The following is a 17,379-nucleotide window of genomic DNA, read 5'->3' on the forward strand; positions in this document are numbered from 1 at the left end:
TGACTGCCTTTCGAAACAGAATGGTCCTTCATTTCCTCCTAACTGAAAAAAGTGGCGCTTGTGCCATAAGAGGTTCAGAGTGCTGCACTTATGTACCTCATGTTTCTGAGAACATTACTAACCTGGGACAGCATGTTAAGGATAAAGTGCAAGAAATAAAGAAAGTTGGTCAAAGATTGAGTAATTTTTATACCAAGTATTCCTGGTGGTCGCCAATAATGGAGTTTTTCTCCGGTTGGGGAAGTTGGCTGCTGTATGTTTTAATTGGGTTGTTCATCACATGTGTTATAGGGTGTTGTGCATGTGTTGCTCTGCGAATTTGCTGTTCCCAGGTTATTAACAGTTTATCTGCTGGATTAGGACGAACTCATGCCGTTCCCCAAATGATGTGCACTGGTCCCAATGAGGCCCACTGGTGGGGAGAAAAGGTTTACCCTGCGAGAGATCGGCCTTTTCCTTATGGTTATGAGCGCCCTTATGAGAATGAAGATGCTATTCCTCATTGGTATTAGTCTAAAGGATTAACAAGAAGGGATGTGCTAGAGTAAAATACATTTACACGATAACTAAGAGTTAATTGGTTAAAACCATAGTGGACTACTACAACGAAGTCTCCTTGCCCCAGTAGCAGACAAACCTGCACTGTCAGCTATTGTGCAGGAAGAAAAACAAGTATCATAAGCAAGCTGCCAAGAGTCCTTAAGACAATGCTAGGATGTCTGTTATGAGCACAAGAGATAGGGCCTAGTCAGGCTCTCTGGTGTATGTTCTGCTGACTAATCGTCAGATGGGCTACTCAAGGTTTCTGCGTAACTACTCAAGGTTCTGTGTAATTATAAACTAAGGTAGAACAATTGTATGCATGCCATAGATAATGAATTTCAATGTTACTAATTATTAATGGTCAAGTAGTTTTTGTCACTTGCTTGACCTCTGTTACACACGCTTTTTCCATAAATATGTGTTTACTCTGATGCTTCCTCAGAGTGCTAGCTCTGTTGTATGCTGCTGCACTCTCCATGATATCACGATTCAATAAAGCCTTCCGAGACAAAGCTCCTGGGTCTGAGTGTTCACTCTGTTTTCCGCGACACCTTTTAATTTAGCAGAGTGCTAGCTCAAGGTGCATTGAGATGGTTCACTCCTTGCAGTTATTCGAACAAAAGTTTGTGACCTGGACCAGAGACTGCTGTCGTCCGTTTGTCAACGATAAATAATGAAATATATTTTCCTACCCTGTCTTAACATCAGCTCTCACCAAAGACACTCTACTCTGGCAGTTCCCAGGGTGTGGTGCTTGGGACCTCACTGTGAGCGAATACCCACAGTATTTTTAAAAGTATTCTGTAACCACGCTTTAATGAGAGTGAATTCATCGACTGCAATGCAATTGGGATGGCCTGATGTTAAAGTTGTTAATGTGAAGATATCATAATTGAATACTAATGATAGTGTCATAGAAAATGCGATGGACTGATGGTTTAATCACATTTCAAATCATTTTATTCAGATACAAGACATCGTTCTCACTACCTTTCAGCATATCAATTCAATGGCACGTGAAGGATAGAGAGAGACAGGGACAGATAAATACATACGGGTTGGGTAGATGTTTGTGGCAGATTGCGAGAAGAGGGAGAAATTGCGGGAATGACAGAAAGACAGGTAAAGGAGAACTTGAGGATAAAGTGAGAGTCGGAGCGAGAAAGCAGAGTTTGAGGGGAGGAAAATGAGATAGGTTAGAGCGATACAGACAACAACAGAGAGCGAGAGAGAGAGAGAGAGAGAGGAGAGAGAGAGAGATGGAATGCATTGAGAAAATCTAGGAGGAGGGAGGGATGGAGAGTCAGAGAAATTGAAGATACCGTGAGGGAGCCAGAGCGAGAGAGATAGACAGAGATTCAGAGGGAGACAGTCAGAAAGATTGATATTGAGGAAACAATGAGAGGGGCATAGAAGTAGACAGACAGAGAGCAGAGAGAGGAAAGATCGAGGAAACAGTGACAGGGGCAGGGAGTGAGGGCGGCAGACAGAATAAGGGAGAATGGACGGATTGATGGAAACACTGAGGGAGAAGAGAAGATCGGGGAACAAATGAGGATAGAAGGCTGAAGGAATAAAAAACAATATCTGGAGTCTGGGGTTTTCCCAATTTTCCCAATGTGCCACTGTCGCTGGTGCTTCTGCCAGTCGGATCTTGCTCTGCACAATTCCCTGTAGCGTTTTTTTTTTTTGCACTGCACATTTAATAAACCCATTAATTCATTCTCTTGCAGAATCTTTCCATGGGCCTTGAATTAAGTCTCGAAATGTGATGCGGCTCCGTAAAGGTATGCTTTCATCCACGAATAATTAATGGGTTTTTGGCCCAGTGACATGTTGACTTGGTGAAATATTGCTGCGGAGGATGATGTGGGGGTGGTTTTTGGAAGCAGCCAACAGTTTCATCCCCCACCCCATGCAGAAACGTCTGAGTGTTGCTTCCTTTCCCCCCGCCCAGGCGATACTCCCTCCACTCCTTCAAACCTCTAGGTTAATTAATGGTATATATAAAACATAGCCACACGGATGTGTGCCATTATTAAAGCTATGAGATTGGACACTCTTGGGAGCGCATTTCCATCAAGATAAGCCCGGTATCTGGAGGAAAGGCGCAATATACATCATTTAGACTGAGCAGGTATGGGAACGCTTGCAATGCATGGGAGGCGGACAATCCCGGATCGAGTCGGTAAAGGATGATATCAATGGCATGCATGAGTGTTGGAAAAATGGCAAATAGATTTCAATCCGTTGCAGTGTGAGGTGCTGCCTTTGGAGAGGGCAATCAAAGCAATGGAATTGTCAATAAACTGGGAGGATATCGAGTTGGGTAGTTGAAGTGAGAGACATTGACGTTCATGTCAACAGGTTCCTGAATATGGTAGGACAGGTGGATAAGTTCATAAAGAGAGCATATGGATTTTATTTTTATTCAACGCGGTATTGAATACAATAGCAAAGATGTAACGTTGGAAATGTAACTTAATAAAATGATTTATTTCCACAGCTGGATTATGTTTTGATTAATTCAGACCACCGCATTACAGCAAAGACATATATGTCCTGTAGAGAGTGCGGAGGAGATTTTCATGAATGTTGCCTGGGGTGGAAAATTGCAGCTGTAAGGAATATGTGTATAGGCTCGTTTTCTTGGAAGTGAGGGGACTGAGAGGTGACATGATTGAGGTGTACACTATCATAAGGTGTCTAGTTAGGGAAGACAGTAAAGGCTTGTTATTCCGAGTTGAGAATTTAATTAACAGGTGATACAGGTTCAAGGGAATTGGTAGAAGGATTAGTGTTGACAAGAACAAAAACTTTTTCACCAGTTCATGAAGCTATTACTATATAAAATACTATAGGTAATAATTTTCTTTTAAAAATGATCTTTCGTCTGTGGGCGTGTCTTATTTCGATAAAGGCCAGCTAGTTAGGGTGCTTTGGTATGTAAAGTTTATGACATGTAAACAGAGAGGTTCAGATTATTTGCATGTTTTTAATATAGAAATCAAGAAGAGGGGCGAATGCTGACTCCCATCTAGCAGATAACAAGCCATATTTTGGCATTACTATTAAAATAGATGCTATGAAAGGGGTTTCATTGTTAGAGTGGTTTCGTTCAAACTTTTGTGATATAAGGAGAATTTACATTAATTGGGGCTAATAGACATAAAACAGAACTTTTGTGTGTTCAGGGCAGGGAAAATGTGAGATCAAAAGGCAGCTGTAAGCCTCCCACTGTCGTTACAGGAAGAAAATTGAATAAAACCTTATTTTGAATGTGTAATTTAAAAATGCTGTGTCTGGTATTTGGTTAAATCTGGTGGTTACTCGCTGTTTCCTTAATAGAGCTTAGTGTGGGAATTTATTAACAGTATTGATAGTAATGATTTGCAGCCATGTGCATATATATTTTAAACAGTGTAAATTACTAAAATGTTTCATTTAGTTTTAAGTAAAATCTCGAGAACTGGTGGTCTTATTGCTGAATGTTGAGTCGCACCTCATGCATAACACTTAAATGTACAGGTTATGACAGTCGTTAATAGTTTCCCTCTGGGATTTTATAGTAAATCAGCTGTACCAGTTGCATCAGTCATAACAACCCAGAGGGTGGTGGTTGTCTGGAATTCGCCGTTCGGATTTTTGACGGAGGAATAAAAGCTGAAAAAGGTGCCTGGATCTGAAACATCATGTTCTGCAGCTTAAAAGTCTATGGCCCGAGTGCTGGTGTGTCAGATTAGACTAGTCAACTATATAACGTCTACCATCTTGGACAGGATGGAATCAATTACCTTTTCCTATGCTCTAACGTTTCTGTGATTCAATCGATTGTGAGGGGGCAGTCCTGAAACGATTTTGGGTGAGATGACATGAGGAGGGTTTGGTAGTGAATGGCAGAGGGGCAGAGATAAATCTTCATTGCCTGTGCAATCATTATGCAAGGAGACAGTAAGCCAAAAAGGGTGTGGGGCGTCCTCGTATTTTATTAGGGAGGTCTGAATGAATGAAAGGTGTTGGAATTAATGAGGCTTGAACCAAATTAATGGAGGACTCATCATAATAATTGGTGTGGTTGGGGTGGGGGCTTCTTGGGGGAACAGAAGGGGAACCACAAAGGTTGAGGAGGATACATGGATTTCAGTGTCATCAATAAAACAAAAACAATGTTTCTCTGTATATGTACCTGGCAGTATGCGATTCGCCATATTGCTATCTCTAACTCGGGCTCTAAGTGTCTCTTGCTCTACAACTCTGTATCCATTCTGTAAAACTCACAGTCTCCACCCACCACGGGCCTTTCGTTTCTGTTCTCTCTCTCTCTCTCTGTTTCTCTCTCTCTCTCCCTCTCCCTCATACACATTCTCTCCTTCTCTATATCTCTCTAACTCTATCTCACCGTCGCTTCCAATCCGCCCATTTCTTTCTCTGCTTTTTTCACTCCATTTCTCTTTATGTTACTCTCCATGTCCCTCGATCTGTTTCACTCTTTCTCTTTCTGTCTCCCCCTTCTTTCACTGCCCCGCCTCCTTAAATCTCTACATCTCTCTCTCGTGCGCATTGTACCAGGCTATATATCTCTGTCTTGCCCCCTCCCTCTGTCTGTCTCTCTCTCCCTCTCTGTCTCATTCTCTCCATTTCTCTTTCTCGCACTCCCTTCTTCCCTCCATCTGTATGTTTCTGTCTCCGTCTCTGACTGTGTTCCCCTAACTGTCTGCGTCACCAAAATACCCTTAAACTCCAAATGTTGATCCTGAGTTCGTCCCCGAACGCTTATCGTTTACCCCCCAACTACTTTCCTCTTTATGACCTGAATTCCTTCGACCATTCACCCTCGTGCTCTCTGGGTATTGCTTTCCCATATTCCGATAGAAGGAGCCTTCTCCAATCATTGTGAAATATTGTGGTGATGGAGATGCAGCACGGACAAAATTCAGGTAGAGCTGTTAGGAGTTGGGCATTTTTGTCCTATTTGAGAGTGATGAAAATGATGGACAAGCAGCACAGACAATGGAACGACAGATAAGCTAAGGGTTGGGCTCTTTCCTTTCCAGTAAATCTGATGGATCGCGATGATTGAAAGGAGGTCCACGTAATGGGGTTTGGGGATGTTCAGAGTTTGGTATCATGTCAAATCCCTGACCGACAGTGATGATGCAAAGGCAGGCCGGCCTATTTGGTGTGGGGGGTGGGGGGGGGGGGGGGGGTGCGGCGGCAAATGGGAGGATAGATACGATAGGAGTTGTTTATTACCTGTCCTATCAGTGAGGGATATCAATGATGAACCAGTAGGAGGGCTGGAATGTTAGGAGTTTTCATATTTATCTGCCCAATCAGTGAGGGGTGCCCAAGATGCACTGGGACCACGGCCAATGGAAACTCTCAGTATTGGCTTCTTCTCATCGTTATGTCAATTGTAGAATTAGATTAAAAGGCTATTACAGCATTTTCCTAAGCAGCTGTCTGAACAGATTCTGTGTCACGGCAAAAATCACAGTGTTAGTGCAGCAGATCAGGAGTTGCAACATGAAGCCCAACTCCATCACAAACATTTCCAAATACATAGAATAGAAACCCGAATCCCACATTCGTCCCCATAGAAAATAAAACAGTAACGTTGACCATAGCAGCCTGAAATTGGCCGAGATCACAAACGCTAACATTATAGATTTCCGTCGACTCTCCGTCTCTGGGTCTCTGGGACCCTCCCCACTGCTGTGAGCCTTGAGTCTCCTGCGGGCTCTGCTGCTCACTAACATGTGTATGATGGTGAGAACATTAAACAGCAGAATCAGGACAAATGGGACACATGGGTTTAGGACGTGATGGAGGAAGTCAAATGTTATCCGGAACAGAGAGATCTGAACACTGAATATGGCATAACCAAAAAAAAGGAGGTTTATCAGCAAATAAGTACTTTCGAACATAAAATGCCATGTTTTTCTTTTAACAGTTCAGAACATTCACTGTTCCCAGAACCTAAGCCGCTGTTTTCTTGTTACAATATTGAATTTTCAGCTTTGGGCAATAAATGTCCACCAGTCGATCAAAGGTGCAAGAGATGGTGAACCAGACAGAACAGTCGGTGACTGCAATAAGCCGGATGGTGTGGATATTACACACGGGGATAGACTCCAGGAAACGAAATTGTTCATCAAACACAATCGTAACGTGTCTTAATATCAGATCGAGGATAACGACCAGTAGATCAGCCACTGCCATGGCCAGGAGGTAATAAGTGATGCATTTGGTCAGGCGACAGCTTTTGAACTTTAGTATCAGAATTGTGGTCAAGTTCTCTGCACAGAATAAAATAAACAAAGAAATTAATAATCAGGTTGGAGAAGAAGTTACTAGTTTGATTGAGGAGTTGTTGTTATTTTCAAACTTGTGATTGCACCCAATGATGTAATGAAATAAATTGCCAAAAGGAACACCACGAAATTTCTTGATACATTGGAAGGATGGCAGATATCAAATAACATGCATTGTAAAAGGGGACGGAGGAGGGGGAGGGGCAATTCTGGTTCCAGACGAAAGAGGGTGTCCCATAGACGATAAGAGCGAAGGGATAACTGGAGTACTCAGGTTTAATTAGCGTAGTCATGAGAGGCGGGCTGTCATGAGTGATGGGAAGATCCTGAGGTTTTGGGTGTGTTCCGGCAACGAGAGTGTAGTAGGAAAAATTCTCCTTATCCTCGCTTCTCTACTGAATGAAAGCAGATATGTTTTTGAGAAGGAGTTTTCATCTCCTCCAGTGCTGTAGTTTTTCAGAACAATCGCAAATCAGAACTTCTTGTAAGTTTATACAATCATGTGAAAAGATAAACACTTAATATTACAAAACCAGAGAAGCAAAACATAAGCAATCACTCCCTAAATACAGAGGCAGACATTTAAGACAATATTTTTCCAACAAATATGATATTCACTTTGATTTCTAAAAAAAAATAATAGCATATAAAAAGTTCACATTTCTACAGTCCGTCAGGTCGTGCTTGAAAAATATGCAGGCCTGAAGGGTTAATTGCTCCTTTTCTAAAGACAAACAATATCAGTTGCAGAATGCTTTAACGAAACCCGATTTAGCATGTCATTTATCCAATGCGTTATATTGTCATCCTAAAATGTCTCCCTGCACTGTGAGAATGTTGTCAGGTTTCCATAGTGTACACAAATTAGCATTCCCGTTATGAACAAATTCCCAATCTCTCCTCAATCACCCAACAATTCCTCGGGAACGTGAGGTGACAGTAACAGGAGAATTGGGAGGAGAAGGAGGGGGGTAATACAGGGAGCCAGAAGTGACAGGGAAAACCGAGTTCGCACGTCCAGCTGAAATGCCCTCAGCCACAAAGATCCTCGACCTCATCCAGTTGGGGAGAGCTCCTCCCCTAATGTGGGAATTACAAACAAACAAGAATACTCACACACAAATGAGCACGCGTGCGGGCGCGCACACACACACAGACACACACAGGCACACAAACGTGCGGTCTTAAATACTCACACACAGGCACCAAAAAACACTATGGAATAAACACACAATTCGCACAGATGCACACAAACATTCACATACAAATACACAAGCACACTAACACAGAAACATACCATTTAAATATATCTCTGAAGATATGTTCCTGAAAGTTTTAGTTGCACAAAGGGACATCATGTTCCCTTATGGGTCCAGATTGCCTCCGAAGTCGCGGGAGACAGCAGAGTCCCGCTTCAAGAAGCACGGCCTAGATATCCTCCTAACAGTTGGAGACACACACTGGGACATCCTGTTCACAGAAGGATTCAAGTTACCTCCACCCACCACAAAAATAGTTGGGGGAGTATAGTGGGGTTCATTAGCCCCAGTGCTGACCATCAGAAGACCTGGATATCGTGTGGAAAACGCTTCAATGTCCTTCCTCCCTCCACCAACATGATCGAAAAGTCTCGACTGTGCGTACAGCCTGGCAGCGCTGCTTACAGCCTCTCCTGCCTCTATAATGGCAAATCGCACATGATGTTTAGCCAGCTACAGGTGCCTGTGCCCAGGGCCAAGGTGAAACAGGCTATGTCAATGCTAAAGGATGTCAATGAGTAATAAAAACTATAGGTATTTTGGAGTAATCTCCAATCACCGTCACTCAGTGAGATATACTTCACCCATCAGCAATTGTCAGTGCTGGAGCAGAGGGTGTGCGACGGCCGGTAGATGCAAAGGATCGTGGAAGGCATCCCAAATATCTGATATATTGGATCTGCGGAGGAGGGGACAATGCATTTTGCCTGAATACTCACCGCATAACATATGGGTGACTGTGATTTTCCTATTCCATGTTCAAACGGCCCTAGTTTTGATGAAATTGTGCAAGTGGTGACATTGGTAGCTAGCATTACTGGTGTTCCTGTGAATGTTGCTGGGATTTGTGATTGGCCGCACGAGTCAGAATGGAAATGTGTAATGCCACCACACCCCTACCCCGAAGAGGATTCAGCACTCGGGCATAAAGATGATTTGGACGTGACCAAGGAAGCAGCATCACCATCATTGTGCTCTGCCAGCATCAGCCCCCAGTCTTAAGCTCCAATGTGTGCAATTTTGGACATCGATTGGGGAGCAACGGGTGTTGAGCACAGCAACAATGTACAACATGAGGTATCAGAGGCAGAGTTTTCTGTGCTCACCATCGGTCCTCCACGTTCAAATCTTCCCCCGTGGAAGGAATATGCCATCTTTTTCCACTGTAACCGACATTTGACTGTGTGAATACCGCGTCACCCCTCCACCCTGTGGGCAGCATTCAGTAAGCCTTGTTAATTTGTGACATGCCATCGGAAAAATGATGGACAAATGCCGTGACCTTTGTCCTGTGAACTCGCACATCTCCCTTCCAGGCTTTGCTTCACACCCTTCTAAGGAAGTCTTTGTGTGATGCGATGCGGGACGAAAAGTTTATTGCCGATGATGACGTCCTGCATGCACTGACGTGCGGTTGTTGTACGGGAGAAGGAGGGTAAGCAGGCACTCTTCTACAGAAAGTTTGGTTTTAAGGCATTCAGCAATGTTTTCCGTGCCTCCTCAGATTCCTCCTGAGTTGTCCTCCTGATTCGTGGTGACAATGCCTTTGTCCTCATGAAGATCATGATATTAAGGTTGCAGTGGAACACCATGAATTTGAGCACCTGCTGCAGCGTGCAATGGAGGGTTCACTCCGAGTTGTTCAGAATCAGAATTTTTGTTGCATTTCCTATATGATCTGCTCCACGATGTTGCTGGGGGCTCCATTGCTCTCGGTATAAATGTGTCACGCCTACGTGATTTTTTGGCTGCGGGAAGTGTGCGGGGGTGTATTTTTGGGTGGGGCCATGTATCGGGAAGCCAGGCATTACCAACGAGAGGCCACCTTCTGCTTCTCCGAAAAGGTCTGAAGACGGTGGCTATGGATGACTGCTGCGGAACGTAACTCAAGAAGGTATCTTGGCTGCTGCCAGGAAAGCGGGCATTCATCATTATGATGTACTGTTCATGGCCACACATCAGCTGTACATTATGGCTGCTCATCGCCACCTTCTCAAGGGCATCATGCCAGGCATTCCAATATCCGTGAAAAATTGTAACAGGAAACAGTTTTGGAGTGAGAATTATTTCAGTCCCTCGACCTCTCCCAGTTGACATGGGTGTCCAACAGATTCACGTGCACCATCGGGAACCCCACTACTCTGGGAGCACCAAGGGACTGCTCAACATGCTTCTCCTTGCTGAGGGAAAAGTGATGTGTTTACCAAACCCAGCAAAGATGGTTTCCGTCACCTCACGGATACAGCGATGGGCAGCATATTGAGAGATGATAGATATGTCAGCCTTCCTGTCTGGAAATTTTCCAGATCCAGAGAAGTTCATGAAAGTTTGACTTCAACGCATACTGACAGCATGGCCCTCGCCCTGTTTTGAGGCTCCAGGTCTTCTTGAATCAGAGTCGCCTCCTGGTTTTGGTGTACCTTTCTACAATGTTGTTGAACAAAATCGAGTTGGATACAGAACATTTCAACTCCTTGTCCATTTTTTTTTTTTACCGAGCTTCCCTCTCTGCTGCCTCTGCTGCAGCATTACAAAGGTCCGGATGCTCTGTGAATACAGTCCCCTCTTACCGCCTCCAGAACTTGGTCACTAAAACCTCTGTCCTCCCTGAATGTCCGCAGTAGCTCAATCAAATCCTTCAGAGAACCATTCACAGCCCCTCCACTTTATTTTTTTGCAACAAATAATTTACAAAAGAAGGAAAGGGGGAAAAAAATGCAGAATTATTGAAATCAGTAGATAGACGTGATTGACTTGAGTGGCGAGGCAATGGAGCGAGCAAATCATAAGAATGATAACATTAAAATTAAGGAGCTGCAAAATCGTTTATCTGTGTCGGTCTGTGAGCACAGCTAAGGTGGGAGAACGGGATTTAGTGTGAGTTAGGATAGGGACAGGAGGGCTTTGGATGAACTGAATTCATGTAGATTTGTAACAGTAATTCTGCGGCCAAGGATAACATTTGAATAGACAAGCCTCCATTTAATAAAAAAAACGTAAATGAGCGTTCATTCAGCAGCTGGGATGTGGCAGGAGTGCTGACGGCTGCTAATGTTATGGAGCTAGCTTAAACTGGTTTCTGAGCTTGCGCAGAGCTGACATTCGATATACGGCTGTCCCTCGGTGTGGTTTGATTGTTTCGAGTGTGAAGCCGGGAATTCGGTGAGTGTGTGAATTCGGTTAAGTGGAAAAGTGTTAATCAATTCAGAAGAATTCAGGTAATTAACACATAAACGATAGCCGGAAGCGTGATGTGCCTCAGTTGCACCATGTGGGCGGTCCTGAGGCCAATGAAATCTATGGCAAGCAAATTTTATGTAAATGTCAGTGACTTCGGAGTGGAAGGAGCAGAGCAAAATCAAAAAACGGGCCAGCTCGCAAATCGGTATTCCGTTTTGGAGGATAATAAGCGTTATAGTTGCTCCAAGGAGTGCAAAAAGATGCAAGCATCTGGCACAACAAACAGCCTGTGTGTACAGGAGAGGAGGAAGAGAGGAAGAGCAATAATAATGGGGAATTCTATACTCAAGGAAGAGAAAGGCGCTACTACAGCCAGTAACGTGATCACAGGATGATGTGTTGCCTCCCTCGGGTCAGGTTCCAGGATGTCACTGAACGGTGGCAGGCCATTCTGAAGAGGGTGTGGGTGGGCTGGTGATAAGGCAGAGGTCATGGAACATTTTGGTACCAAAGACATAGATAGAAAGAGGGATGAGGACTTCGAACAAGAATTGAGGGAGTTATTCAGTAGAATAGAAGCAAGACCTCTTGGGTTGTAATATATGGATTCCACACAGTGCCACGTGCTAGCGAGGATAGAAATATGAGAATAGCACAGATGAATACGCGGCTTAAGAATGGGTGCAGGAGGTAGTAGCTAAGGTTCCTGGATCACGGCGACAGTTTCAGGGTAAGATGGGACCTGTACAAGTATCCCAGTCTACATCTGAACCACGGTTAGACTAATATCCTTGCGGGGGAGGGGTGTGGGGGGTGGGTGGGGGTGGGTTTGGTGTGAGGGTGGTTCAAGTGCTGTTGCGATGAGTTTAAACTAATTCAGCAGGGGCAGAAATGCAGAATGTTACCAGAATAGGGACACATCATAACACATTAAAACAATCAAGTCAGAGGGATTCCAGCTGCACTACGTTTCAGATGTGTAAGGCAAGGCTGGATGGCCTCTACATTAATGCCATGATTATTACAGGCAAAACGGATGAGCTAAGGGTGAGGATTGACACGTGGAATTGTGATATAGCAGCCATCACTGAGACGTCGTTGAGGGAAGGGCTGGATTGGCAGCTGGGCATTCTGGGATAAAGAATTTGCAGGCGAGATAAGGGAGGGAGTAAAATAGGAGGAGACATTGCATTATTAGTTATGCTTTCAGGGACTGCAGTAAGGGGAGATCTTGGAGGAGGCATAGAATGAAGCTTTGTGGGTGGAGCGTAGGAAAGAAAAAGGGGCAGCCACATTGTAAGGAGTTTATTAAAGAACACCAGAGAGTCAGCGGGAAATTGAGGAGCAAGTATATGCACAATTTGCAGAAATTTGTAAAGGCAGTAAAAATAGGGTAATTATATTAGGTGATTTCAACATTCCCAAATTAATTGGGATTGAAATAGCGTTGATGGCTTGGATGTAATGGATTTCTTGAAATGTGTCCAGGAGAACTTGTGGGTCAATATGTAGAGGGTCCAACAAAGGATGGAGAAGTGATAGAGTTATTTTGGTGATCGCAGCCAGACAGGTGGTTGAGCTAGTGGCTGGTGAGAATTGTAGTGAGATTGAGCACAATGTGGTACAGTTTAAGTTTGTTTTGGTCAAATAAATAAACTGGATGCAAAAAAGCTTTTAGCATAGTGGAGAATGGATTTTAGTAATATAAGGTAGGGTCTAGCCAGAGTAGACGGGAAAGTCTAGAGAGGAGCAGTCGGGAATGGCCGTGGGGGGAGGGGGGACGGTCTAGGGGGGGAGGGTGCTCAAAAAGTAAATGGGAAGATTACAGTCTCAACAAGTTTCCTCTAAGGTTTTAGGGAGGAGAAGATAGCCCAGACAACCAAGGTTGACCAGAAGTTTTCTGGTTACGATGAGAATGAAAAGAGGGGTCTTGAGAAGTTAAAAGGCAAGCAAATCAGCGGAGGCATTAATGAAGTACATAACGTGCAGGGTGGAGCACAGGAAGGCAATTTGAAGAGCATAGAGGGCATATGAGAAAGCTCTGGCAGGTGAAAGCAGGCAAAATTCCAGTATTTTCTATAAATATCTCAATGGAATGAGAATAATCACGGAAAGAATAGGGCCCATAAAGGACAAAAGCTGCAATCTCCGGGTGGAGCCAGATGACATCGCCAGGGTTTTTCATGAATACTTTACATCATTCTTCACGCCAGAGAACTCGGGGAGAAAGACTGGGAGGTCCTTAAGCAAATTGTAATAGGTTGTGACAAGTTATTGGAACTGTTGGCAGACTTTAGAGAAGGCAAATCACCAGGTCCGGATGATGTGTGCTGCAGACAGCTGAAGGAAGCAAGGGAGGAAATTGCAGAGGCTCTGGTCGAGATTTTTAATTCAACTCTGACCACTGGGTCGGTGCCAGAAGACTGGAGAACAGCTAATGTGGTGCGGCTGTTAATGAAGAGTTGTAGAGTTAAGCAAGGAAACAATAGGCCAATGAGTCTCATGGCAGTGGCAGATAAACTATTGTCGAAAATTCTGAAGGATAGAACTTTTCTCAACTTTGAGAGGCAATGTTTGAAAATGAAATTCAGCATGGCTTTGTCAGAGGGAGCAATGCCTAACAAATGTGTTTGAATTTTTCGTGATGGTGACCAGATGTATACTTGAGGGATCTGCAGTTGATGAACTTTGTATGCATTTCAGCAAAGCCTATGACAAGGTCCCACATGGGAGATTTATAAAGAAGGCAAATGCACGTGGGATTCAGGGTAAATTCACTTTACCTGTCTATGTCCCTCTGCAGACTCTTTGTGACAATATAATGTCAGATTAAAGGGACGCTCATTTTAAAATGCGTTGAGGATGAATTCCATCTCTGAGAGCCTAGTCAGCCTTTGGAATTCTTCAGCATAATGTTCCATACATTGGCCATTAAGGATGTTGAAGGCAGAGATCGCCATACTTTTGATCAATAAGGGTATCAGGGATTATGGGGAAAAGAAAGGCATGTGTACTTGACGGCTATTAGGTGAGCCATGACGTCTCTGAACAGCGCAGCATACTCCCTAGGAGGAATGGCTCGTAAGTCAAATAGTCTTATAGTAACCACCTGCGTTCCCACTTTTCCTTGTGTCATTTGCAAATTTGTCAATGGTGCATTCACATCCCTCAGCTAAGTCATTGATATATATTACAAATTATTCTTACCCCAGCAAAGATCCCTGTGGCACTCCACGAGTTTCAGTCTGTCATTCTGAAAATGTCCTCGTGATCCCAACTCTTTCTCTTTTATTAATTATGAGGTCCTCTACCAATGCCAATATACTGCCCCAACAAAATGAGGTGCTGTATTACTATTCAGCCTTATTTGCACTGTCCTTTCGAATAACTTTTGAAAATCCAGGTACATTTCATCTCCAGGTTCATCTTTACCTATCATGCTCTTTACCTCCTCAAGTAATTATGAAGCATTTGTCAGGCATCATTTTGCCTTCATGAAGCAGTGTTGTTTCTGCTTGTTTAGATTTTAAGCTATGCTCAGTGACATTGCTCCGCACTCACAGCGTCGATGATTGGTATTCAAAGGTGAGGCGTGTAGTAGGACAGGGTGTGGTAGGCTTGCCAGCTGCTGAGTTGAATTGTGGAGGGAGAAGAGCAGCGCTGTGGCGGGGGCAGGGATGCTCTGCTTTTGGCCCAACTTGGTGTGGGACAAAGAGTGCACAGCATTTAATGGTAGTGCAATAGCATGTGCGGGTTGCAGCGGGGAGGGGAGTCATGGCGAGGTACGCGGCCATTCATTATTGAAATCTTTTATAATGTAATAATTCGTATGCATCTGAGACAGCTCAGATGTCGCCACATTAATATGCTTGGAGTCGGACCATTCACTTATCTACCTATCAGGTAACACAGAGACAAGACAATGTGCTCCGTAGCTGTTGACCCTCCGGGCAAAGGCAGCACGATAACTAAAGCCTCAGTGGACTTCAGAACATTCAAAATACTGAGTACTCAGTAAAATCTCTTTGCTAATACTGGTCTTGAAGCTCACAGCTCCTTCTAATGCAATAATCTAGTTTTGAGAGAACCCAATGGGCGAAGCTGCCACCAAACTGCCAGCTGAAGTTGGGTGGAAGTGAATGGGGTTTCTGGCAGCCACAAAGCGCAATAAACTTGTGCATTCAATTGGTGGCCCGCGCTCTCCAGTATGCATTAAGGGGCCTTCTGCCCGAGCAAATTAATTTTATTAGAACTCCAAAGCTAAGCCAAGCTTCTCTCTTTTTCGTGCTGAAGAGGAGTGCACCAAGAGTATTGAAATGTTTTTAATTGACTCAACGTCTCGTGGCTTTCAGAGTGGGAAGATGATTCACGAGAAAGTTATGGATGTGCCTGTTTGGCCAGAGTGATGAGTAGTGACCTCAGCATTAAAGGACCTTCACAACCCGCTGTAGAAACACAGAGCAATTCCTGCCCGGCACCTAGCTAGGTCTATATTTCAAGGAATTACTGAGAACCTGTTTTGTTGAAGTCTGGACATGTCCAGCGAACTGGCAAGTCTTATCTGGCACCTGCTGCAGGATTTGACAAAACGAGGGCGTGGATGGCATCCTGTTCGTGTGACTAGGGAAGTGACCGTGGCACTCGATTATTATATCAGAATCTCCTTTCTGGACTTCACAGGTGATTTCAGGGGGTTTTCGCTACACCCCACCTACAAATGCACCGATGAGTTCGCGGATGCCATTCCTTCAAGTGCAAATATAAATATCCATTTCACCCCCTGTCCAGGAATGCCAGGATACAAGAGCACTGGGATTTGTCCAGGTCTCAGGTTTCCCACAGGTGCAGGGTGCGATGAACAGTATTCACCTGGCGCTCAGATCTCTGTCACAACACTCTGTCAACGATGCCAATAGCAAGGTTTACCATTCACTGAAATTTCCGCAGTTATGTGTCCAGCACCAACGCATCTAGTAGGTAGGTTCATGTTTCCTGGGACTGTCCACGATGCCTGCATTCTCAGACGTGAAATTGTATTCTCCGTCGGTCAGTTTCCTGACGTCTTCCATGACACACCGAGGTTGCAGGGATTGCCCCTCAGGGGCAAGCGCTACCCACAAAACACGTTACTAGCGACATCCGTGCAGTTGGCTCAGACTGCCCCAGAGCAAAGCTTAAATAATAAAGCTTATGTTACAACTCGCTACATGGCGGAGGAAACCATCGAGATGATGTACATTAAGGTCCCGGTGCTTGAAATGGTTTGGTGGAGCACTGCAAAACAGTCCCCAGACTGTGGCACGCATTGACATCGCCTGCTGCAGCCTTCACAACCTGGTATTGCTGCGGAGGGAGGAGATGGCTCAGTAGGAGTTGGAGATCTCCTCTAATGTGGAGGATGAAAACCATGATGCGGTTGAAGAGACCCTGTAAGAAAACGACGATGGCAATGAATTATGTGGAAGCCACTTATATTTGCAGTATTTGCAGAGGATGATGGATAGGTGCAGTAAGGAGAGATCAGAGACTCTCCAAATGCACCAGTGAACAATGGATTCCAATCTGGCTTATGATAGCACATGTACCCTCGGTGATAATGTTCCTCTCATCGAAGCGCATGGAGACACCAATAAACGTTCGATTCCAGGTGGTAATGAGGCATTAAGGGTGTACACACCCTAGAAATCACAATATCTCTGTGATTGACTTACTGCTGTCTTGCCAAGTGCAGCTCCCTTGTGTTCTGTGATCAGGGCCATTTCATAGAGGTCAGCCGTGAAACTTAAAATACACCTGATCATTGTCCATCCATAAGAAACTGACCCCTTCAGCTGCACAGCGCAAACGTTCAAAAGTGCTGACGAGGTGGTGGCCAACCACACCTTAATTAGGCTGACTGGAAACAGAGAGGCTGACAGAGCCATTTGGTAACTGACAACGACATTTTGTGACCAATGGCCATCACCATAGAGGCAGCAGAAATGTATCCAATTAATGTGAAGCTGTTCCATTACTTTGGTTTGAAACACAGGGAAGAGGCCCGTGAATGTCATACTTGCCCTTACATTGTGCAGAACAAAGGT

This window comes from Cetorhinus maximus, chromosome 16 (genome assembly GCF_964194155.1).
Source record: "Cetorhinus maximus chromosome 16, sCetMax3.hap1.1, whole genome shotgun sequence".
Lineage (NCBI taxonomy): Eukaryota > Metazoa > Chordata > Chondrichthyes > Lamniformes > Cetorhinidae > Cetorhinus > Cetorhinus maximus.